At 37.6% G+C, this 26,110-nt stretch overlaps 1 pseudogene; it reads left to right on the forward strand.

Moving 5' to 3' along the window:
• The first annotated feature begins 19,198 nt into the window (after positions 1-19,198).
• Positions 19,199-25,135, forward strand: LOC119036166 (6-phosphogluconate dehydrogenase, decarboxylating-like; annotated as a pseudogene).
• Positions 25,136-26,110: the final 975 nt, after the last annotated feature.

Below are 26,110 nucleotides of genomic sequence, written 5' to 3' on the forward strand. Positions count from 1 at the left end.
AGAAATATACTTTTTTTTGGTGGCCATGAAAATATACCTATCATACTTCCTTCTGGAGAAACACAATTTACTGGCACCCCTAAGGTCCCACAGAATGCTTGCCCTGAATCTACACTGCCTTGGTGGGCTGCTCACAGCCAACCACTCAGCACAGTGTGGGCACTAAGGCGTCACTTCCTGTGCGATGTAGTACTTCTCTAATGGATGACTTTGATTTGAGGGGTCCCAGTCTACCTGGCTGAAACCGTCCTCAAACTCTGCTGCAGTTGGAAACTCTTTCAACCCAATCATTCTTCTTTTCCTTTTTAAAAAGATTTTATTTATTTATTTGTAGAGAGAGGGGAAGGGAGGGAGAAAGAGAGGGAGAGAAACATCAATGTGTGGTTGCCTTTTGCATGCCCCCTACTGGGGACTTGGCCTACAACCTAGGCATGGGCCCTGACTGGGAATCAAACTGTTGACCTTTTGGTTCACAGGCCCACACTCAATCCACTGAGTGACACCAGCCAGGGCTTCTTCTTTTCATTTCTTTTCTTTCTCCTTCCACAGTTGTCAAACCTGCATTATGCTCTCTCCCCAGATAAATCTCTTACATGTTTCATCCTATCTTCTCAGCACATCTGCACTAACACAGAATGCTCACTAACATTCTTTTCTCTTCAAGGGCCTGGGTAGATCAACAGAAATCTATAACAATGTATATTTGATACATAAATTAGTTATTCGACTTAGATTCATTGTTATCTGGTTTGCAGTTCACATCAAATAATCACAGAGGGAAAACAGTGTAGAAATATAACATCTGTGTCTAAATCACCCCTGAGGCGAATACACTACTTTGATGAAAATATTAGTACAAAATCAAGAAATGTCAATTCACCCACCTGGTTAAATACTATTGCTGCAGTTCAGTGATAGGAGATATTTCAGCTACTTGAAGGTGGATTTGAAAGGGCATAAGCTTTAGAATAAGAAAGATGTGTGCATGGGAAAATGTGTATGGCAGAAAACCCAAGGTGTCATGCAGTGACCAGTAATTAATTTATTTATTTCAATACATTTTTCCAAATCTTATCTTATAAAAACCATCCTATCTAAAGTATTATGACCCCATATAATAGACCATCTTACAAATTCTCAGTAAAATTTGTTGATGATAAAGAAATTACAGTGACTATAACTAAGAACTATAGTATAGTATAGTTCTTAGTATAAGAACTATAGTATAGTTCTATATAAGAACTATAGTATAGTTCTTAGTTATAGTGTGATTTTTTGATATATTGGATAAGAAAAACATCTTTAAATTAATAGTAAATATTTTCCACACTTGTTTTACTTGGCATTGCTTATATAAGAAAACTAACACATAAGCTACAAAGAAAAATTTATTAGAATTCATTAATTTTATAAATTCAGCGTTTTAAAAGTATGAAAATAAGCCCTAGTAACTATGAATTTCTTTATGATCTTTCCCCTTTTTTGAACCTCAGTCTTCAGATGGCTTCTCATTTTGGAGTGAAGGTGTACATTGAATGGGATGAATCTACCCATATTTTGCTACGTATAATGTGTACTTTTTTGACCAAATTTTTGAGAGAAAATTAAGGATGCATATTATACATAGGTAGTGCTAATTCTGTATCTATATAAATGTTTTTAATTCCTTTACTTATGCTTATGTGTTAAAAGTGTAACTCTAGAGAGCAATAACAATATGCAAAAGCAAAATATCACCCCAGAATACGATCATCGGTTTTGTTTCTAAATCTAAATAAAAACATTGAATTAAAGCATTAAGATAAAAGGTTATTTTCTTGAAATTTTGGCCCAAAACATGGGTGCACATTATACATAGGAGCATCTTATACAGGGCAAAATAAGTTAATTAGAAATGATAAAGCTAGTTGTAATCCTAGATGAGATTATCAACCTATAGAGCAACCATATTCTTAGGGTGCAATTGTGTGCAGGCTAGTGAATTTTGAGAAACCTCATCAGTAATGTGGATACACAATGGGACCCCTCCCCGCCCTGGGACACAAACAGTGACCTACCCACTGTAGGGAGCGATCAAAGTGGCATTGCCACTGGTGTGAGGCCCAGGTGGATGAGACTCACCCTCCAACTCCAGAAGTAGTGTAATTATCGTGATTTCATTGCAGGAAATAATCGAGGCAAGTGTTTTATAAAAAAAGAAAACCTGGCTTCTTTTACCACTCGAAATGGACTTTCCTGTATTAAGGTTTCTGTTTACCTTTCTGAAATGAGCCGCATCACTTTTATATAGGAAGCACCCATGGAAAGTGGGACTGGGAAGAATAGTGACATTTAAGAGAAAGAAAGGAAGTGCAGCAGAGTGTTTGTTAAGCCCAGAGCACTGGAAGACTATGGTATTCAGGAATTTCTTTTTCCACAATCAGTAGAGCATCATTTTCTTTCTCTCCCCCAGATACTTAGAACCTTAGTCAAATTGTAATTTGTTGGTCATGCATTCTCTCACCTGGCCTCCTTCAATATAACACCAGGTCTTTATATCTGCTAATTCTCCCAAGTTCAATACAGATTTCCATTGCTTTAAATATACTTTGTTCTCATTACCCACTTTTGTTTGATTACTGTTATCTCTGCTCTGATTATAATTTTTCTGCTGATGAAATTAACCTTTTACTCCAAATAGTTTGTGTCCCAGTGAGAATCCATCAGTTCTTTTTATTTCTTTGCCAGTTGTTTATATATTTCCTTCCTATCTTCTGAAGCTAACAAGAATTTCTGTTCATAAATGAAATCCTACTTTGTTGCACGATTTGAACTGTTATAAAACGGTGACTATAATTGGGGCATTATGCACAAGGGGAATATCTGTATATTTTGTGCAAAGTCTAGGTCATGTTGCAGAGTAATGATAAGCAATGAGAGCTAATTCTGGAAAGATTAAAATAGTGAAGCAAAACTGAAATTCTAGTGTCTCTGTTGAAAACAGGTATTTTCTCCCTTTATTTAAATGATGCTCTTTTTGCTCTGGCTGGGTGGCTCAGTTGGTTGGAGCACTGTCCCAAGACTTCAGGTTTGATTCCAGTCAGGGTTGTGGGTTTGACTCTGGTTGGGGCATCATGGGAGGCAACCAATCAATGTTTTCCTCTCATGTTGATGTTTCTCTCTCTCCCTCCCTCCATGTCTCTGTCCCTCTCTCTCTTCCCTCCCTCTCCTGTCTCTCTAAAATCAAGAAAAAATGTATCTGCCAGTGAGGATTAAAAAATCTCGCCATTGTTTTTAATATAGATAGAAATGGAAATGCCTATTGCAACAGCCCTTTTCTCTCATCTTTTCAGCATTGAACTCTCTCCTGCTCCTGTAATGGGTGACAAAGCCTGTACTTGGCCCAAACAGAAAAAAGACAATTTCAAATTATGACTAGGTTTATTTTTTTCTAAGTATCTGCGTCTCCAACATTTTAAACATATGCCAACTCATTCTTCATGGTGCTCATATCTGACATTCATCTTTAAAACACCAGTCTTTTTGCTATAGTTTTCTTAAAGAAAAGTAGAAAGAATGACACATGAGATAATGCCTTAGATTGCTTTTTGGTGTAGTAGGAGCCAGCGTGCTGTTTGAATTTTGGCTGCAATATGGTAAAGTCTGCTTGCTTATAGTTATTCAACACCATTTGTTTTTCATGCCAAGTTGGATAGGTTTATATTTCTATTTTTCCCATTCTGAATGAAGCTTTTAAGATGAATTATACCATCTTTGGGCTACTGCATGGGGAAATTGTTTCTAAGGCTTTTAAGGAGTTCATATACTTCAAAGAAAGGAATCGCTCCTTTTTAGTTACTACATAACCCTTCCCTTTAGCCTCTTGACTTGTGGTAGCTTGTGCTAGGTGTCTTCATCCAACAGTCAGTAATTTTCTTTGAGAAAGAAAAGTATCACCTGAGGCAAGCTCTGTTTCAAAAAAGTAATTTCATGGGCTACCATCTGTTGACTGACAAAGCATTAAAAAAAACAAAAAAAGCAAAAAAAAATCAGGAATTGATTAGACAATTTAAACCCTGGCAGGCTGAATCTACCTCTACCGCTGTTCTCTGTGTATTCACAGCGCCAGCCTAGTAAGTTCTAGTCCACATGTTATTTATTTATTTTTACCCTGCAGCACTAGCACTGATTGCAACAATTGAGTGACTTGGTTGGCAAGGCGAGCTGTGAAATAACAGTCTGTGTCTGGCTGGTCATGTGGATAATACTGAAAAGCACCAGCCAGCTCCTGCCTATGGCTATGTGAACTGAGCTATTCAGAAACATTTTTACTCTCATTGATTTTTTTAAAAAAAAATTATATGAAATCAGAATTGGGACCCAGCAGGTTTGGAATGATGCCAGCATCCTGTTGCGTTAGGAGAAAAGGCTGAGAATAGGAAGTATATTGACCCGATTTATTGGACAAGGTGCAAGAGAGGTGACAGAACAAACTGCTAAGGTGTTTGCTCTATGAAAGCTTTTCAGAACAAGAGATGTGGAACAATGAAGTACCAATGAAACTGGTGGTCAGGGTCAAAGAAAGTCCCTTTCAGTTCCTTTTGATAGAACACCTCCTTTTGATTGCTGGACAGCATAGAATCTTCTCATTCTTGCTATTTTTATACTGTTAATTGCTAATGCTTATTTGGAGTAATGAAATTTCCAATTGTTGTTTTGAGCGAAATGACTTTGGGAAACAAAACTAATTGGTGTATTCTTCCTTTGCGTACATGATAGATTCACATATAAAAGTAAATGTAAGGCTTTAGAATATGCTCTTTCACTTGCAAAATGTATTAAAATGTGCCTTAAAATAGTTTAACATAGAAGACTTAAGCTACTTATTATGCTTTGTCAAGGCCTTTATAATTAAACACAGTTCATGATATATTAAATAAGTGTAGTTCGAAGATTTGCTCTTTTCTGCTCCGTCTTCGTACTATCCCACAGCCAATGTGTAAGTTCCAAAATCTACAGTGACTTCCCTGGACACCTCCTGTGTGGACGTTTGGCCAGATCTTTCCTGGAGAGCCAACCTTCTGCACGCACATTGGGAACCTGGACAAAAGTGTGGATGTTAAGCAAATATTTGGGGAGTGTTTAAATAAGAAAACAGTGATCATGCAAAACCAACATGTGTTTACAGACAAAAAAATTGTAGGAACTAGACCATTTACCTTATTTCAGATAATGAGCCAGATAAATAATATGCCATCTGGACAGAGTGTTTCATCCAGTGTTCAGAGATAGTCATTTGAGCAAGAAGTCCATAGGAATATTAAGAAAAACCTAGCTGGTTGAATTATCATAGCCTAATAATGCTGATTAATGGATTAATAAACTAAAGGTGACATAAAAAGGTATACTCATATAACTCAGAACTCTCTTTTTGTTCTAACCCAGTTAGATATTTTTAGTGATGTTTAATGCTTATCAAATTTTCAGGTGATTCATAGTGAATATGTTATATTAAAATTAGTATTTTTAGAAAGATCTCTATAAGGAAAAATTGAAATTAATAAGATTAAATTAGCAGAGATGATGTACAGTTTTATATTTAGGGAATAAAATAATTGTATGAAGACAGGATTCAGGAGGCCTGGCAGTGGTAGTATACGTGAAATAGTCTTACAGGTTTTATCTAAATAGGAAATTAGCGTGAAGGATCAGTGTGATGCATCTGCGAGAAAGACCGGGGCAGTCACCGAAGTGGGTGCAGCTGCAGCCTGGTAAGCATCCCCTCAGCGCTCCACTATTCGTGGAACATGTTGTCTAGTCCTCTTTTCTGTCACAAAGGGGCATAGACATGTGAGAAATTGTTCCAAGGCACACAAAATGAATTATGAGAATTTAAAAACTCTTTCACTATGTATTTGTTCACTTTACCTAAAAATATACGGTATCCAACCAAGCAAAGTATTTTCATGTATTTGCAGTACAACCTAAGGTAAGAGCACAGGTTTGGCGAGACAGAGTGCTGGGTTTGATTCCCAGTTCTGCCACTTCCTGCCTGTGTGACCTTGGGCAGCCTGTATCATTTCTCTGATGTTTACGTATTGTATTCAATGGTAAAATGAGGAAAATCATTGTACTAACTTTACAAGGAGTTAACAAGTTAATTATGTAAATTTCCTAGAACAGTACCTTGCATGTGAGTTACCTAACTGTAAGCTACTATAATTTACATGTGTTTTGAATGGCATATGTTTTGGTAATAAATAGTGAAACTCACTTTTCTGAGTGCGTTGTGCCTTGGTGGGTTATTAGCATTGTGACCTCAAACAACTCACCGAAACCCTTTGGCTCTCCTTTTCCACCCACAAAATGAACAAGCTTTCGTAGTGAGCCTGGTGGGTTTGTGGGTTCGGAATGCTGAAGGGAGAAAGGGGAAGCATCTGATGGCACCAGGAGAGGACGTGGCACAGGTTCCCGGTGGACTCCCAAGGCTGTCCCTGGTAGCATGTCCCCAGTGTGGCCTTTCACCTTCCATACCATGTCCGTTCATGCACAGGAAATCAATTTCTCTAGCCAAAGATACACATCATCAGCACCCCTGAGACTAATTTTAAAAAATCTGAATGCCAATTTCTTACTTTATAATAAGGAAAAAAAACAAGTGACACGCAGGCTGAAATGAGCAAGCAGGGAAGCCTGTTAATTTTACCCTTATTGGCAGAACTACATAGAAAGCCAAGCTACAGTTAGAAAGATCTTCAGGTGAATGTGGAACTTGAATCGCAGGAAGTAGGTTATTTGAGCGTTGACCTAATGCAGTGAAGGTACCCTGATGCATCCATCTTCACAATGGTGTCAGCACTGCACGGGGGCTGTAACACTAGAAAACCATGAGCTAAGACTGCTCCTTCCCAGATGTGTTCTGGAATCAGTGCTTAAAATGTTCCCTTCGGTGATTCCTTGTTGTTGCTGAGATGGCTGACTAACCTTTTCCTCTGAAGGATGCTTCACAACTGAGCTAATTGAAAACAAAAAAGAAAATATGTGTTAGCATCTTCTTTCCTAGTTGGACTTCAGCAAAGACAGGCAAGTATCATAGAACTAGAGGTAAGTTGTCCTTATTCTACTTTTTCTACCCAGGGGAAAATTCACTTTGAGGAGAGTTAAGCAAGGACCCTGCAAGAAGGAAATGGGTGACTGAGGTTAGTTCTTAGAGAGGAGGAGTTCTGAGAGTCCCCTGCCCTGGACCCTGGTCACGATGCTAGAGGTGTGCTGGGTACCTGGGATGTGCTCCCATGCAGCCTCTTAAGGGGCTGATGGACCTCTGATATTTCACAGGGATGCCAGCGGCCTGATAATAGCTCAGGCCTTGAGACTGTTGGCGAGAAATTTTTATACCCAGGACATGCATGGGAACAGAAAACTGCCCTGTAGGCTCATATAGTGTCAACACTGTCTGAAGTATACTGGAAACCAGAATGTACCTGAATGTTTGTTTCATCTAAAATCACTCAGACTCTTGCATTATACTGGAGAGGTGGAGAGGTGGAGAAGTGCCCTTCCCTATAAAAATTACTAATAGCTTATATTTAGTCAGTCGTATATGTGTGTGGAGGCTCAGAGTTGATTGATCTAACATTGAAAATGAAAAAGATACATTCATTTCTACTTATGATAATTTTAAGCCTTATGTACCAGTGTAACATTTATCTTGTTCCCCAACTATTTGGAGAAACCTTCCTGTAGAATACACATACCTAAAAACACAGAAGGAAAACACATACCTGGTCTTGCCATCCAGAAAGCTCTTCATTCTGGGCAAGACTTACAGATCCATATGTCACTGAGTCATGATGACACTATAGTTAGATGCCATTGCAGAAATTAAGTGTAGGGTACACAGAAGCTCATTTTCCAGAGCTGGATAAGAAGAGTGAGGGGGGCCCCTGTGAAGGCCTCCTAAGGAGTTCTAACTCTTACTGAAGGCAGGGAGTGGGGCATGAATATGTTTTTGAAGGAGAGGCTACACTTGACTTTTCTTCGAGAAGGAGAAATTACTTACCAAGAAAAGAAATTTACATATACAAATTCCATTGGTTTGGAGGCAGTGCAAACACTTGGAAGTGTTTTATTTGAACAAATACAATCTGTACAAATATGTACAGAAATGATATTATTAACTCAGTGAGTTGTTTAGTACAGTAGATTTTTTTAAAAAATTGTGAGGATCCATTCATATTCTCTCAACCAGGAAATCAGCTGATCAAAGTGGACAGTTATGAGAAGGCTGGCTTGAATTATGGATGCTGTTTCTGATTAGAAAAGCGTCCATAGTTACCTAGCCCTTTATGAGACTTGAGCCTAAAATATCATTTTCTTAGCAAAACATTAAATGTTGAAGCCAATCAAACAGAACTATATTCAGGATATAATTTATTTACCTATTAGAATGTAGGGGAGTAAATTCTATGATTATTATTTATTGACCCATTCCTTTATCTCTCTTTAGTTTTCTTTCTTTTGAGAGAGCTTATCTAAGAAGATGAAACAGTGAAGTGATACAGAACCTGAAAATTAACTTTGAAGCTTTTGGATTCTGTTGTGAGAGATCTCCCCTTCCCTTGAGATGTTTATTACTTATTTTCTCATGGAGTCAAATTTTATACTGTTGATAATCTCAAGGTTTAAGTAAAGTAGTTTGATGGGTGAGCATTAAAAATTGGAAAAGTTAGTGAAGATGCAATGATTAACTTAGAAGTAGTGAAGGCATGCAGTCACAGAGGAAAGATGAGAAGTCAAGGTGCAGTGTTTGATGAGGTTTTTGGTTGTACGGTTTGCTCTCTGATGACTAGATACTGGGACACTTTATGTTTAAAAACTGGTAGGAAGAATGCAAGGATGAAAAATAAAGTATGGCATATATCTGTAATATACTCAGACTATCAGAAAGTCCAGACGGACCTGGGAAACACTTTAGAAAAATGGTAAGAAAAAGAGATACATTTAAAGTCTGTTTAGAATGGGAAAAAGAGCCCAACTCGTATTTTGTCTTCTTGGTCAGGAAGGCCTTGGTTTCCAAAGCTGGTTGTGGTTGCCACAGTGGCTCTGACATTAACCTTCCCACCTGAAACCCGACCTGGGATTCTCAAGGACTCCCTTTTGTCCTTGTCCTACTGGTATTCAGTTAAATTAGTTGAAACATACCTCAAGGACACCGAATTTAGGACAACTAAAGAAGTTAAATCTGAGAATTCTTTGCAGTGAGTGTATCAGGTGCGATGCACAGCATTCCCAAACAACAGTGACAGGACGCATGGAGCTGGAGATGTGAGGAGGGGAATGAACAATTAGGAGAGTCAGAGCCAGTTAGAGAAAGAGAATGACTGATTTCAGTGCTCGTATGTGGACACTGCTGGACAAAATAAACTAACAAAATAAAAGCAGACACATAGATACAGAGAAAGACGGACAGCTGTCTAAGGAGACTGGACTGCAGGGCTGTGTGAAAAAGGTGAATGGGATTTAAAAGAGCCTCGTAGACACAGACAGCAGTATGGTGATTACCAGAGGGAAGGTGGTGTGGGCAGGTAGGTAGATGGAGGGCTAACAGGTGATAAAAGGGGATTTGACTTCGTGTGGTAAACAAAAACACTATACAGGTGATATATTATAGAATTGTACCCTTAAAACCTACATAATGTTATTAACCAAGGTCACCTGAATAAATTCCGTAAAAGTTAAAAAAAAAAGAATAACAAAAGGGGGAGGAGAATCACCCTCCTGAGCCATTCTTGGCCAAGGGTTTCTCCAATTATCTGGTGAGAACAAGTGTTTGTACAATCATATGTTAATAGGTAAGGGCATTTTTTATTATTTTTACATGTAATTCATTTATGTGAATAATAATTGACTTGTTTCTTTAATGTTAACTCAATAAAAATGATCAATTTAATGTTAATTTAGTAGAGATGGTGTTTTTACTTGGGGTTTTCTATGGCATTTTTATCAGGGTATTCTATGAGCTATGTTGTTTTTCTTCAAGAGTTCTATAGTAATGAAAATTTTGGGCCTGTTGGATTAAATAAAATTATATAAATTTGCATGTAAGTGTTTTTTTAAAAAATATCTTGTTTATTTATTTTTAAAGAGGAGAAGAGAGGGAGAAAGAGAGGAAGAAAAACATCAGTGTGTGGTCGCCTCTCTTGCACCCTCTACCTGGGCTGCACCCAAGCATGTGCTGTAGACTGGGAATTGACCTGGTGACCCTTTGGTTCACAGGCCGGCACTGAGCCACATCAGCCAGGTCTGCATGTGAGTATTTGTTTTAGGGATTTAAATACATTCATGGGAGCCTTTTACAAATGTATTTTTTAATAAAAACTGTACCACATATTTGACTAGAGTTCAAATTGGCTAGAGTTCAGTGGAACTCACTTTGGAAAATACAGAGGAAAATAAATATTTAAATTAAAAGTTCCTAGTAAACTGTTCATATCTTAATATAGTACAGGTAATAGAGGACAATTCAAAATATACAAAATATTTAATTCTTTAACAAATGCCATATTTATAAAAAATAAAAACGAAAAAGAAAATATGAAATGTTATTTTTATTTCTTGGAACTATTGACTGTGAAATAACTTGGCTTCACTTTCAGCCAGAAGCAGGAGAGAGTTGTTAATTGAGTTAAGAAAAGTGTTTGAAGAAAATATGATTCCTTTCATTATATATAGATATATAAATTGCACCTTAAACCGTACAAAGAAACAGGTGTTCTTATTTGAGTTCAATATCACATTTTATTCCTGCGAGGTCATTCCAGGGACTGGCGTCTGCCACAGGTGAAGTGCCACAGTGCCTTTCTGGTCTGGGGAATCCTGAGAAAACTGTGACCCTGTTCCCAGTGCGCTGTTTCGCAGAAGGAGTTCTCCTCCTCAGGGAGATAGACATGCACACAATGCACACACATATACACATGCACATACAAATACACCCTTGTTTTAAAACACACAGATTTATAAATTTGCTAAATAAAGTGTACTTTATAGAGATTGGAGACATTAAATTTTATTTAACATCTCCTATATTTTGACTTTACAAACTCCTAGTTAAAGAGCTCTGTCAGGTGACATTGCTTATTCGGAAAAGTGCCTGAATGGGGTGGACTCTGACTATTTTCTGGGTCGCTGTTTGGGCCTACAGAGTGAACAGTCACCGTACGTACCCTCTTCTGACTTGCTCCTGACATAAACTCTTTTCCAAGGCTGGATATGTAATCCTTAGTAAACTCTGGCTGATTTCAAATATTGCTTACAATTTCATAGGGTAGATAATAATGGAATGTTAAGTTACTTAATGTGCTATGATTTGATGTACATTTCATTCTTTTTCCTCTATTCTACTGGTGGCTCTTTTTTAGAATCCTAAACACCTCTCTCTCTTTACCTTTGAGAAAATCCTGTATTATTTGTCAAGCATTGATCACTGTTTCTGGCTCTCATGGAAGAAACGTCAACATTGCCCTGACCCGTGGAGTGTGTTTGCTGGAAGCACCTTTGAGAATGTCAGAGATGATGTCATCACTGTTCTGGGAAGAGTGTGCTTTCCATGAATGTATGTTGCTTTTACCACCAATAATGGCAGAAAACACGTATTAGTCAAAGGCAAGACTTTTTAAAACTAAAAATTTTATGGTAATCGATTTTAATTTTAAAATGCAGAAATGTTTAAAAGTCTCATTAAAGCTGTTACAGCTTTTTAAAAATTATTTTTAAAAGTAATTGGTAATGCCCTTTCAAAAAGAGAAACAAAGTATGTACTCTTTAATATGATTCATCATTTTCCTGACAAGGAGATATAAATGTATAATTGATTTTTATTTTTTGAGTATCTCATAATTGTAATTTACACATACAATTCCCACAGGCATATGTCACTGACAGATGGTATTTATTAAAAATCCACATGCATTCTTGAATGGCTTAAGTGTCATTCTGCTTGAAGGCAAAGAAATGGATTAAGTGACCTTTCAAGGTCACTTTACTTATAAATTTCAAGAATATGATTTAGAATGTCCCACTATTTAAAATGTGTGCATTTTATTTATTTTATTTTTATTTTTTTATAGTTATCTTTTTTCTTTTTTTTAAAGATTTTATTTCTTTATCTTCAGAGGAGAAGGGAAGGAGAGAGGGAGAGAAATATCAATGTGTGGTTGCCTCTTTTGTGTCCCCTGCTGAGAACTGGCCTGCACCCCAGGCATGTGCCCTGACTGGGAATTGAACCGAGACCCTTTGGTTCACAGGTCGGCTCTCAATCCACTGAGCTGCACTAGCCAGGGAAGAAATATATGCATTTAAAATATACCTACAGGTCAAATAGTTTTGGTTATGAGTTGTAGGGACCGGTTTGTCTTGGCCTGGCAAGTCAACCACAGCGGGCAGACTCTGCTGGACAGGGTCTGAGGCAATGAGTGACATATATCCAACTTGAATCAAAGTAATAAAAAGAGCACAAGGTATTGGCCTGGTTATAAAACGTACGGTCAGTGTTGACATTAGAGACAGCTGGATTCAAAGAGCAGTAAAGTCTCCTTTTCCTCCTTTTTCTCTGCTCTTTCTGCGGGTTGCTCATTCTCTCTCAAGCAGATAGATTTCTTCCACAGGACAGGGGACATGAATCCAGAAACTGATAGTTCAGTCACCAAAGAGAAAAGAAGTCCTTCCAGCCAGCTGTGCTTAGGAACCCTGGAAAAGGTTTTGATTTGCACAACTTGAGTCCAGAAGCAATCAGTGTAACCAGCAGTTTAAGTATTAAATTGGCTTCCCTGAAGTAAAATTTAGAGAAAAAAACTGGCTTCCCTGGGTCATGGGCTGTTCACTAAATCATGACTTTGTCTATATCAAGATTGAAAAAGACAAAAGGAGATTACTGGGATTTTGAGACTGTGCCACCCCATTCTCCAAGCCAGAGACTTCACAATGACAAAAAGTCAAGCAACAGTTTCAAGAAGATTGCAATTAAACTGAATATTCACTTTTTCCTATTAGTCTATGAGGATGCTTTCTTTCCTGCTGTGCACATCCCCAATCCCAGGCTTCACCAGAAGTCCAAACCCTTCAAGATGTACATGATCGACTTTATGCACCTCCTTTTGGTCTGGACACCCTATAATCTGATGTAATTTCACACATCCCCCTGATTACTAACCTTTAACCCCCCACTGTCTATATATATATACACTATGCTCTCTGGAACTCAGGTTCTGTTCTCAGTAAAAATTGTATATCATCATTAATCATCTTTAATGTCTCTAAAATTTCCTCTCTCCTCCTGGTTTTATTAAAACCTGAGCATCATTTGAGGACATTGAATTCTTTCTTAAATTTTTTAAAATTGCATTTTATTGATTATTACATTACAATTGTTCCAATGTTTCTCCCTTTGCTCTCCTCCATCAGCTATCCACACTCCCTCACTCGATCCCAACTCCATTGTTTATGTCATTTCCATAGCTCATGCATGCAGGTTCTTTGGCTGGCCCATTTCCTATACTTACATCTCCTTGGCTATTCTGTAACTACCTATTTGTACTTCTTCATTCCCTCCCCTCTTCACCCGTTCCTCCTTACCTCCCTCTCATCTGGAGACCATCAAAACACTCTCTGTGTTCATGATTCTGTCTCTGTTCTTGTTTGCTTAGTTTGTTTTTTAGATTCAGTTGTTGATAGACATGTATTTATTGCCATTTTCTTTTTTTTTGGATGTTCAAGAGTAAATTTATTCATCAAGGTATGGCTCAAACACATGTCCCTACTATTTTTTCTTTTTAAATTTATTTATTTATTTATTTTTAAATTAATTTTATTTAGTTATTTTTCAAGTACAGTTTTTTGTCTATTTTTCCCATCCCAGCCTCCCCCACCCCTTGCTCCCCACCTCCCTCCCATTTCCACCCCCCTTAGTTCTCATCCCTGTGTCCTTCCTATTTGTTCCTCCAAATCCCTCCCCCTTTTTCCCCTTAACTTCCGTACTGCCATTTTCTTGTTCATAGTTTTTTATCATTTTTCTTAAATAAGTCCCTTTAACATTTCATATAATAATAGTTTAGTGATGATGAAATCCTTTAGTTTTTTCTTATCTGGGAAGCTCTTTATCTGCCCTTTGATTCTAAATGGTATCTTTGCCAGGTAGAGCAATCTACCTGGCAATCTTAGCTATATGTCCCTGCTTTTCATGACTTTGAATATTTCTTGCCAATCCCTTTTAGCTTGCAAAGTTTCTTTTGAGAAATCAGTTGACAGTCTTATTGGGCTACCCTTATAGGTAACTAACTGCTTTTCTCTTGCTGCTTTTAAGATTTTCTCTTTAACTCTAACCTTTTCATTTTGATTATGATGTGTCTTTAAGTGTCACTGGACCTTACAGGACACCTACTACATTAAGCCATGCTACTCAGACAGGGAATTATGGAAGTTGTACTTAATACATAGAAACAAATACAGGGATGCTGCCAAAATGAGGAGACGAAAAAAAACCATAACCCAAATGAAAGAACAGATCAAAACTCCAGGAAAACAACTAAACAAAATAGAGATAAGCAATCTATCCTATGCAGAGTTCAAAACACTGGTGATAAAGATGCTCAAGAAACTTAGTGAGAAACTCAACAGCATAAAAATATCAGTCAAAGAAGAAGAATGCAATAGTTGTAATAAAGAACTATTTACCTGGAAACAAGAGTAGACAGGATGAAGCTGAGAATCAAATCAATGATTTGGAACATAATGAAGAAAATAAACAAATAAACAAAAACAATCCCCCCAAACAAAACAACACAATAACAATAACAACAAAACAATGAATCAGAACAACAAGATAAAAAAGAATCTGAAAAATGAAGATAGTGTAAGCACCTTCTGGAACAACTTCAAGCATTCCAACATTCTTATCACAGGGATGCCAGAAGAAGAGAAAGAGCAAGAAATTGGAAATCTTTTTGAAAAAATAATGAAAGAAAACTTCCCTAATTTGGTGAAGGAAATAGACATGCAAGTCCAGGAAGCACAAAAAGTCCCATACAAGATGGATGCAAATAGGACATTGAATTCTTCTACAGCTTTTCAGCTGTTTTTTTTCTCCCACATCCAACATGGCATATTACCTAATGATGGTATAACTATTCTTTTTTTAAAATTACCATTCCAAGATTATTTAACAAATCTTATGTTAATGTTGAGGCCCTAGTTGAAAATTGAGATTTTCAGTACAGACCTCTGGATTGATGTCCTTGAATAAATTGAAATGCAAGATATTTTTGAACTATCTGGACTTGCAGTAGTAGTTTATACCTTTTTCACAAGAGGGTTGTATTCCCACTAGCTTAAAGATGATGAAAGGTCTTCACCTTGCAAAAGATGTCCCAGAAACTAGAATGAAAGTATACCATGTACTGAACTGAAAGGTAAAATAATGAACCAGTAAAGCAAGCAAAATTGTTGTACCAATAAAGAGCTGAAATACCTAGCCATGCTATACTGGCAGGAGTCTGAAGATATCTATAATATTTCATCCTGAGAAGAGTAGATCAAGAGGATCATTATAGAAGATTGGGTAAAGAAAAGTTTGTGGTTATAGAAGCACTTTCTAATACTTAATATTTAATTATGTGACAAGGACCAGGAGCTAACATATTGACAGTTTTGGCTCTAGAAATCTTGGAAAAAGTAATGCCCTGTCCATCCCCCCAAGTTAGGAAAGCCAGAACTGCTGCAGAAGATGGTAGAAGAAAAGTCAAAGAACTCATATAAGCAAGGCTGAAATCTCTTCTGATGGCCATGTTCAAATAGAGAGTACTCTGCCTGGCAGCATCTTAAGAAATGCATGAGTACAAGGGGCACCTGCACTACTGAGAAGCTAAGTGGCAGCTGTCTTTTAGAAACAGACCTGAAAGTAGGAGAGGATCTTACAGAACTGGGCTCATGACACTGAAGAGAATTATAAGATCTCAAAATCACAGAAGCCAAGTGACAGCACATAACCATTAGAAGCAAGCAGTGTTCCCTGGAAATAGATTTTGGGATGGAAAATTTAGGACAAGAGGTTTATTTCCTTGCCAGTTTCCCACTATTGTATTATAAGCTACTTGAAGACAGAGAGTTGCCTTCCTCCTTCATGTGTATAACTTCAGTACAGAGGATATTGCTGGACTCATTAAAGACTTCCAATAAAGGTTTGGAAATGAGCTTCCTGAAAGTGTGAGAGTAGAAGGATATAGATGGTACTGATGCTGGAGTCCTTGTGAGATTTTAGCTATTCAGATTTGTAATTTCCATAATATGCTTACAAATATTTGGCTAAAAATGACTGTGTAACATTAAAAATTAAAAGCAGGTTTATACATTATAACCCTTAATATATACATCTGTTTTAATGTTAAAGTGTGAAAACATTTCCTTAAATTAAGCTTTACATAAAGTCTTTTTTTAGGGGAATGGTTTCTGAGCAGAAAGCTACAAGGAAATCTATCTCCATGCTAGTTAAGCACAACCATGGGGAGTCACTGAGTGAGATGCCATAATAATGGTGATGATCATTTTTTCCAGTTAAGAAAGAACAAAAGCCTTGGAAATTAAGGAAGAAAGTGCTGAGATACCTGGGTAAATATCCCAGTAAAAAGGATAGAAAATTTCAATCAATATTTCTCAAACTATGTTCCTTAGAACATGAGCATCTTGTGCGTGATTAATCATGTGTAGTGTTCGAAAGGTTTATAGTTGTATCTAAGTTTGAGAAATGGTGCTCTTAGCATAATGCTCTCCAGATCCATCCATGCTGTTGTGAAGGGTAGAAGCTCTTTCTTCCTTTTTTCTGAATAGTATTTCATTGTGTAAATGTGCCATAGTTTTTTATTATTATGCTAAGTGAAATAAGCCAGGTGGTGAAAGACAAATACCATATGATTTCACCTATAAGGAGAACCTAATCAACAAAATAAATAAGCAAGCAAAATATAACCAGAGACATTGAAAAAAAGAACAAACTGACAGTAATCAGAGGGGAGCAGGGAGGGGATCATGGGAAGAAAAGGAATGGTTGTCAAGGAACATGTATAAAGGACACGTGGACAAGGCCAAAGGCGAGTGGGATTGAGGTTGGGAGGTGGGGATGGATGGGGCTGTGGGAGGATGTTGGGGAAGAAATGTAGGCAACTGTACTTGAACAACAATAAAAAAATAAAATAAAGAATAAAAAAGAGAAATGGTACTCTGAGTTTTATATTAGCTACAAGGTGAAGGCCCATAGTGTCTTTTTGACATTTAAAAATATAACCTTCAAAAAAGACTATTTCTAATGAGTAAAACAAATTTTCATAACTCCTGCTTTTTGTAAATGACTTAAGGAAAAGAAGATCTGAGATTATGGTTAAGAATAATTAAGACTAAAAATAAGTCCACTAGATTTTTAGATGTGTTTATATCTTATTTGAAATAATTTTTAGAAGTTTATGATGTTTCCTAGGTTCTCTTTTAGGTACTACAAGGGATGCAGAGATCAATTACTATGTGGTTTATCTCATGAAGGATTTTACACTGTAATAAGTCAGCCATGATGTTATATTTTGTTATTAAAATGATTAAGAGAAGCATCATTTATAACATTTATTATAATGTGCACTCATTTAATTATACCTATACAAACATAGTCACCTGGACAATGGTACAGTATTTCTATATTATTGCCACCTAGCTATCAACTTGCTAAAACTTTTGATATTGTATGTAAGACAAAAATAATCTTACTCAGAATCTCCACTCGTGTATTGAAAATGATAAAAAATGTTATTTAAGCTTTTTTAGCTGGCCAAAAATAATCAAGTGAAAGAGTTTGCTTTTGGCAAGCTCCGTCTTCCTGTCTGGTACTACTTTATTGTCCCCCACACACTGTATATGTATGTGGTCCACCCTCCTCACTTTACTCCTCAGCAGACTTGCTCAAATTGTTCATTTACATCAAGTTATGCATTATAGAAAAGAGTATCAAACAAGCCCTATTCTTGGGATTTTCATTTTTAATTAATGTCTTTAAGAGAATGGTGGCATCTTTATAGAAATCAGGGGATAAAGAAAATAGAGTCCTTGGATTGTATTCACTGCCTGAAATCACATAATGTTAGCACTTTCTTCTTTGTGTAAGTCAATAATACCACTCAAAGCATGTGTTCTAAGTTCACATTCAATTGCTTCTTGGCATTGAGGGGATTTTGCTGTGGGCTTCACCTTGTGAGACAAAGATTCACCTTAAATGTCTCAGAGTGGGAAAATTTAAAGGGTAGCACTGTAGAGAACCAAGTATTGAATAACTAGTAGCTAGGCAACCAGAAGCAACTATAAAAAAGAATATTGTAGAAAAGGTCAAGAAGGTATTATCTAAACACAAATTAGTGTTTTAATAAGATAAAGTATTACTCTGTGTTTGTCAGTGAACCTTGCTTGTGATACTTGCATTCTCTCACACACATCTTTGTATAAAATTTATTATGTCAGATTTTCTTCCATCAGGTCTTAGCTTTGATTGCCTGGAAGCTGTTTTGATAATTCGTTTGGCTCAGGCTGCCTTGGTAGCAAATATAAATTAGTATATTTTAAGTACTGTCAACCTAAGAGTGAAGCAATGAACCTAATGGGATCATTAAATGCCTTCACAGCCTCTTGGTGGATAATTAAGCCTATGGGGATAATACTTGACCCAAGGCTGACAGCTTGTCCAGCACCCTGCTCATTGGAAGTCAAGTGCATCTCCTGAGTTAGGGAAAAGAACGTCCAGTATGGTTAAAGTCTGGAATCTACTGGGGCTCATTTGCTTGAAAGCAAGACATCCTATCTTTTAAGGCTTTATGAGCTAGTGTTTTATTTAGGTGCCTTTGTTTGCTGGTAATATGAGACCAATTCATACTGAAAAGATAAGAATATTGGAGGGTCTCAAGCCTGAGGAGAGGAATGGGACTAGATATTTGAAGCAAGCAAACATTATTCTAATATTGTTGCCTTGCTATGATGTTGATAAATTCTTTGCTTTCATCACAGCCCCCTTTCATCTACTTCTTTAGTCAGTGGCACCAGCATCTGGTAATTTTCTTGCTTTTCATCACAAAAACTGAGGATCCAAGTAGGCATTGAATTCTTCAGTCCAAGTTGTAACCTTTCTAGCCAAGTTCTCATAATGGCCATACTAGGTTCAAGTGCCCATCTCTGCATCAATGAGCATGAGGTCAAAAAGGTAGACAAGTTACTGCAAGAATTATAAAATGCATATGTAGCTGTTTGAATGGAATTATAAGAGGTGAGTGTGAAGGAGAGACCATACAATTGGCATCCATTTTATCTTGCCACCTTACCATATTCTTTAGGTAAAGATGAGTCACCTTATTTTTTCCCCTAGAAACATAATAGCTGTCTCAGTCATGGATAAGCTATAAAGAATATAATAGCTTTATGTAGGAATTACTTTTCATTTTCTTCAAGTGTAAAGTGCCTATTTCTCTGGAAAAAATGTTCACATTTCACTGAATACAGTGACTAACCATGGAGAGAAGTTGCAGAACACAGCAACCAAAGAAACACATATTAGATGACAGGAAGATGCAAGCTGCACATATTTATCCTGCACTCATGAAAAACTTCTATCATGCCTACGGTCTGTGATAAGCAAAGTGCACTTTTCAGAGAAGACTGGGCTGCATGGGAGAAGACCGGTATCTATAAACACAGAAGAATATCCACCAAATCAGAAATTAGCCACAAACTTGACCATTTTACTCTCTACTTTTGGCAAGAGGAAATGGAATTTGTTACAAAAACCTTTAGGGTATTCTTCATAGTTTACCTTGTATAGCAGGCATAAAAATGTACATGGTTCCCAAAAAATTGTGTGTGAAACTCTTCCTGAGACTTTATTTTACTATATTCATAATGTCACAATTTAAAGAACAAACAGTACTACTCCAGGTACTACTACATAGCCGCATCTAAACAAACTGAATCAGACTGACTTCAAAGTCCAAGATGCTCATGCCCTTTGTGTAAGTAAATCTAGGAAGCATGTTCTCTTCCAGAAATATGATTTGAAGAAGATTATTTTTACTCAGAGATGCTATAATCTAGACTAAATTAGACAACTTTCTTGTTTGATTATGGAGAGTGGTTAGAGAAAGTTTTTACACAGAAAAGTGATTTTGGATCAGTTTTAGAAGGAATGGCTGCCCACCATAACCACATAGAGCATTTTGATCTCAATTACATAATTATGAGCATAATCTCAGAGAAAGATAATTATACATGTTAGAAGTTTTCTTTGAACTTCTGTACTTTGGTTTTTGCTAAAACTGGGTAGCATGTAAAAGCCACTCAAGAGTATTGAGGATACAGACAAATAAGAACTTTCTTATGCTTTAATCTACATTTTTCCTCTAGAGTGTGGTCAGTTGGCAGAAGAGACACCCACGTCTAAGAGCACATAATGACAAAGACACGATCTTCCAACACTGAAGATTAATCATCTGCCTAGAGTAAAGGATGGAATTATGTCCCAAAGAAAGCCAGTTGTTTGCCACATAAATCTAGGGGACAAATGTCCGGCTTCTATTCAAGTCACCAATATTGAAATAATGACACTCCATTTACTGTCTTAGGCGGGTCTGCCTGAAACACTTTCTCCATGCTTATGCAGCTCTTTACCTCCTGAACATTGAAACACGGGACAACACCTCTAACAATAACAATGACAAGCCACATGTGGATGTCAAAGAGGAACAAATAGAAGTTTTCTCTTTGTCACACACACACAAAGGTAGACCTATATTAACAGAATTAATCACATAAAATTTTAATGTTACTTTCATTTCTTTTCTTTTCATCCTCCAACCTTTATGCCCTTCTCTCCAGCAATGCCTGTCTACACTGTTGCTATCAGAGCAAAAGCTCTTTTGGTTAAAGCTTTCATAATATGTTTTGGTTCCTGTGACTCTGGATCAAATCTGATTTAGGAGAATGTGGCTAAAAATGTGCCAACTCTCCATGACTTTGATTCCCTAAAGATGTGATATTCTCTCCCCTGGCTGGTATAGCTCAGTGGATTGAGTGCAGGCCTGCGAACCAAAGGATCACAGTTCAATTCCCAGTCAGGGCACATGCCTGGGTTGCAGGCCAGTTCCCAGCAGGGGACACACGAGAGGCAGCCATACATTAATGTTTCTCTCCCTCTCTCCTTCCCTTCCCCTCTAAAGATAAATGAATAAAACTTTTAAAAAATGTGATATTCTTGGTGTCTCAAAGTATTTAGTCTCTCAATATTAGATGCCACTTTTTTCTCACAGGCATTCAACATTCAGAGTAGGTCTCTTTTGACATTTTATAATCACATATGTTCCTTTTCTTCATCCACTCTTTAGAAGGAATGTCTTGGAGAGGTCATTCTGTCCTGTCCTTCATCCCTCTTCCATGTCTCTCATACTCTAAATACTCCACAAATTCCAGAAAGCATCCTCTATTCACCTTCCTATCTCCATTTTCCCAGTGATGTTCTTTGAGATTCTGCATGAACTATCAGTACAACTCAGAGGTTGTTCTTCTCAGATGTATTTACTGTCCTTTTAAATCAAAAGAACGGTATATTTTTAATACACACTCTTAATCTACTTTCTCCACAAGAGCATATAGACTTCCAATCAAAGAGTTTCCTGCTTCATTCCTCAATATTTAAGTGATTATGATCTTTATTCAGGCTAAATTAAAAGTTGCTTTCAAGATAGGAAGAGTCTACCCAGTGCTAATGGAAAGAATAGTACCGCAAAAGCATACCATTTCGTAATTTTATGAATCAAAGTGTAAAATGCCTAGACTGTGGCTTCCTGTTCTTTGAACTCTTGGCTTTTTCATTTGAAACAGATTTGGTTTTCCTTCTCTTAGGTTGGCACTCTGGCAAAATTCTGCATTAGAAACAGTGATCTATATGGAGATATAGATTATATTTCATGTTAAAATATGTTTGTTGTTGACATTCTTTTGGCTTAAAGTGATGCCACATTTAGTGGAAGTTTAGTATGTTCCAGAAGTTGCTTAAAATAATTTTGACAGGGGAAAATGGTGCCATAAAGATTATAACAAAAAATAGGTTTTTAAAGATGAATGTATTTTAGCTCATAACTAGAGGTAGGAGAATGTGGGTTTTTAGCATGCTAGTTGTTAGGTCTCTAACAATAGCTTGGCCTCGCTGCAGATTTAAATCAGGATGGGACTGATACAGAATCTGCAGAACACCCCATCAAATCTAAGTGGGTTATTGGTGATATGGAAGACCCTTGAAAGAAATAATGCAATTTAGAAACCTCCAGAACATTTCAACTCTTCGAAATAACTATCTTGTTTGTTGGTTGGTTAAGTTTATTCTTAGACCTCCTGAATATTCTTGTGTCTACCTTGAAAGGATGAAAATTTTCCATCTGGGGAGAGATTTGGACAAATGTCACATCCTAAGGATATTTGTAAACAAGAGCTATCCCACGCCAGCTAACCACAGACAGACCACTTTTGAGAATGTTCTTACATCAGTAAAGCCCATAGTAAATAGACATGAAGCCTCTTTTTCATGAACTTCCTTCAATGATCATTAGGAGCTTCCAGCTTCACTGCGGTATTTTGGAAGCTATACCATGATTAACTTTTCTCTTCCTAAAGTTTTAAAATGCATATCTCTTACCATCATAAATTAAATTATCTTAATCTTTGTCTAATGAAATTGACATTTGGCAGGCAATCATTTCCCTGCTTAAATGGAGGTGGCATGGCTACTTTGACCAGTGCAGCAGAGAGAATTTGAGTATCAGATAAAATAGATCATCTCTAGGTTTTCATCAAAACCTGATATCCTGTTATCATAGAATTGAGGCTACAAGGTTTTCGTTATGAAACACATTCATTGCTTCCTTAAATCTGCAACCTAAAACCAAAGCCAGAATTTTAAGTCACAGAAACATCACTGATAACACATGGGGAATTTTCAGATGTGCCAGGGGATTTAAGGAACACAGCTTCCATTAATCTTGCTGAAATTCTCATGACTAAATCCCTGTGCATTGCTTTTAAGATTTGCTCAAAAATGTCTCGGCATACAAAGTATGGGCAAGTTATTCATTACAGCTTTTACTTTACAGCATTCTGAAACTGTTTCTAAGTAATGTAGTACTGACTTTCCTCTTCTATAAAAGACCATAAGATACTTTTTGCCTAAATGAAAGATTTGCTTTTTGATGACATGAACTTTTACAAAGTGTGAAAACTAGTTTTTATACTGAGCTTGATTGAAAGGAAAACAGTAGTAAAAATAAAAGAAACTATAGCAGGTCCAGTGATTTGTACCAAAAATGATACAAGCTTAGATTTTTTATTGCATATATGTGTGTGTGTGTATATATATATATCCTCAGAATATGAGAAGATGCATATACTTTCTTATCTATATATTTATCTGTCCATCTATCCATTCATTAGGTGCTGCAGATACCAAGAGTATAATACAGAGAATTGTTTATGGTGCACTGGGGAGATCAAAAGACAAAGTGTGGTAAAGACATGTAACAGGGACAGTGGAATTCAGCCTTAGTCACAGGTGCTGTGCTTTCTGTGCCCTTCACCTCTCTGCTCCTGCCCAGTCTGCTGCTGTCGTGACCCAGGCTGATGTTGCACTGATTAGATTGGCTGTCACAGACCAGAACTTAATTTTGAACATGAATGACCATGGCTTTGTGGCTTGTGCTTTTAATAGGACAGTCTTCAAAGCTGATGATTTCTTGGCTAATGAAGAAAAGGGAACCAAAGTGATTGGTGTTCACTTCTTGGAGGAGATGGCCTCCAAGCTGAAGAAGCCTCAGCAGATCATTTGCTTGTGAAGGCTAGTCAAGCTGTTGATGATTTCATTGAAAAATTGGTACCATTGTTGGACACTGGTGACATCATCATTGATGGAGGGAATTCTGAATACAGGGATATCACAAGATGATATCAAGATCTCAAGGCCAAGGGAATCTTGTTGGTGGTGAGCCAAGTTTGTGGTGGAGAGAAAGGGGCCCAGTACAGCTTAGTGCTTATGCCTAGAGGGAATGAAGAAGCGTGGTGCCACATCAAGATGATCTTCCAGGACATTACTCACTGTAAAAGTAGGAACCTGAGGACCCTGCTGTGACTGGGTGGGGCAGGAGGAAACAGGACACTTTGTGAAGATGGTACACAATGGGATTGAGTATGGGGACATGCAGCTGATCTGTGAGTCTTGCCACCTGATGAAGAATGTCCTGGATGTGGAGCACAATAAGATGGCACAGACATTTGAGGACTGGAATAAAACTCATTCCTGACTGAAATCACAGCCAATATTCTCAAGTTCCAAGACAGTGATGGCACTCTGCTTCAGATTGGGGACAGTGCAGGGCAGAAGGGCATGGGGAAGTGGACTGCCATCTCAGCCCTGGAGTGCAGTGTGCTGTCATCCTCATCAGAGAAGCAGTCTCTGCCTGACCCTTGTCATCACTAAAGGATGAGAGGATTCAAGCTAGCAAAAAGCTGAAGGGGCCTCAAAAGATCCAGCTTAAAGGCAATAAGAAATCATTCCTGGAGGACACATGATAGGCCCTTTATGCTTTCAAGATCATCTCTTATGCTCAAGGCTTTATGCTGCTAAGACAGGCAGCCACTGAATTTGGCTGACCCTCAATAGGGTGGCATTGCCTTCATGCAGAGGGGGGTGGGCTGCATCATCAGAAGCATATCTTTAGGAATGATAAACTATGCATTTGACCAAAACCCGGAACTTTGGAACCTACTGCTAGATACTTTCTTTAAGTCAGCTATCAAAACTGCCAGGACTCCTGGCAGTGAGCAGTCAGCCCAGGGGTCCAGAAAGGCATCACCATGCCCTGCTTCACCATTGCTCTCTCTTTCTGTGATGGCTACAGGTGTGAAATGCTGCCAGCCAACCTGACCCAAGCTCAGCAGGATTACTCTGGGGCTCATACCTATGAACTCTTAGCCAAACCAGGAAAGTTTGTTTACACTGACCAGATGGGCCAGGGGGGGCAGTGTGTCACTGTCTTCATACAATGCCTAATTAGACAGAGACTTGGGTCACCCACCACAATGCCATAGACAGAGACATTTCATTTGCCACACGACACTGCTTACATGGCCCTTTTCCCTACTGTCTGCTCAGATCTTTTAAAACAGTGTGATAAGAGACTCCTGAAAAGTCACCCCATGCTTACTTACTTCTGTAAGAACTGTTGTGCCCTCTGCCATTGTTTCCTGAGATAGATGGAGGGTTGTCACGTGCTCCATAGGAGGAGCCAGCTCCTTGAAGTGGTCACTGTCCTAATGCCTCTGTGGATCAGGGAGATATCCCGAGTTTGCCTTGATAGATCACAGAGAATGGAAGGGATCTTGTGGAATCTGCTCAAACTAAATCCTTTGTATCACTCAGCTGAGTTCTCCTTTCCTCTACTTAATAAAAGCTACATTAGATTTCAAAGAAAGATAGAAACAAAGGAAGTAATGTAATAGGGAAGAAGAAACCTGAGAAAGGAAAATATTTGAGGCACACAGGGTCATCTGAGGATTTGAATTATGGAGCTAGTTAAGTAGTATTGTACATAAAACTAAAATCTTATGAAGTCAGATTTAGAGGGCTTTGTAATGCAATTATAATTTTCCTTTCCTTTTGCAAAGATAAAGTGACCAAATCAAGAATTAAGAGAGATAATTTAGGAGATCTCATGAAGAAAAAGTTGGCATGAGTAGACGATGAAGGCAGGTAGGTCAATAAAGAAACTATTTCACAGAGCAAGTACAGAGGATACAATATGAATAAAGGGATGGCCAGCAATAGGCAGAAAAATAATTTGACTAAGAATTTGATTGAGTATGTGTTAGGGAGAAAGAGGGGTCAATGACTGAGAGTATTTAGCATACGGGGATGAGCTATAGCAGAGAATAGAAGCAGTGGCCTGAAATTGAGACAGAAGATCATGATTTCTGTTGGTTATGAGAACTAGTGCTCTCCGAGGTTTGTGAGAAATTGCTGAGTGAG

Source organism: Artibeus jamaicensis, unplaced genomic scaffold (assembly GCF_021234435.1).
Source record: "Artibeus jamaicensis isolate MK-2021 breed Jamaican fruit bat unplaced genomic scaffold, CSHL_Jam_final contig_354, whole genome shotgun sequence".
Lineage (NCBI taxonomy): Eukaryota > Metazoa > Chordata > Mammalia > Chiroptera > Phyllostomidae > Artibeus > Artibeus jamaicensis.